The sequence below is a fragment of the Montipora foliosa genome, chromosome 12 (assembly GCF_036669935.1).
Source record: "Montipora foliosa isolate CH-2021 chromosome 12, ASM3666993v2, whole genome shotgun sequence".
NCBI lineage: Eukaryota > Metazoa > Cnidaria > Anthozoa > Scleractinia > Acroporidae > Montipora > Montipora foliosa.
In genome coordinates, this window is record NC_090880.1 from 19,124,067 (window position 1) to 19,124,815 (window position 749).

The window sequence follows — 749 nt, forward strand, 5'->3', positions numbered from 1 at the left end:
AAATACATTTTAGGTTCATCAAAACGTGTACACTTTAGCTCCGACACTTGCAATGCCGCAAACAAACACGCTTCATCCAAAAGGTGTGCCAGACCAAAATACTACAAAGGAACATTACACACACTAAAACAACCAAAAGCGTACACATAGAGATTAAGCCGTTATGAGGCTTGCTGTATAAAGGATAAATTGTTGTAATACACCAAGATTTATGTTAGTTTACTTTGGGTGTTCTCCTCCACAATTCCCCGCGAATGAGTTAGGATTCAAATTTTAAGAGTTGAAAGACAACAAATGAAAAGGAAAAAGCCACAAACTTTGATTGTAAGCGAGTTCGGACGAAAAGAGCGACTAAGAGTTAACCAAACTCTTATGGCTACAAATTTAAATGTTATCTAAATCCTCCTGACTATAAATTCGAACTGGATGGTCACCTAATGATAATTTCATAAAGATTTTACCGTCCATTGTCCAAGCACTGTGCCACTGCTCCGAATTCTTGCCCTTCCAGACTTTCGCAAAGAGTTGACGACGCATTCTTGTCAAATTTTCGTTAATGTACACAATGCCAGCATCTTGAAAAATCTGGCTCATACGTTGATTCTTTAGACTTTTGCGAACTCCATATAACTCCTTCTTTGTGCGATATGACTTGAATCTAACAATAATCGGCCTGGGTTTGCTTACGTTCCTGCCTGTAAACATTCTGTGGCAAATGTCGATATCATCGCTTCGAATGGTAACATTGA

The 749-nt window shown here is 38.5% G+C and overlaps 1 pseudogene; it reads right to left on the reverse strand.

Moving 5' to 3' along the window:
- Nucleotides 1-384: 384 nt before the first annotated feature.
- The window catches only part of LOC137980937 (uncharacterized), an 876-nt pseudogene continuing 511 nt past the window's right edge, over nucleotides 385-749 (reverse strand).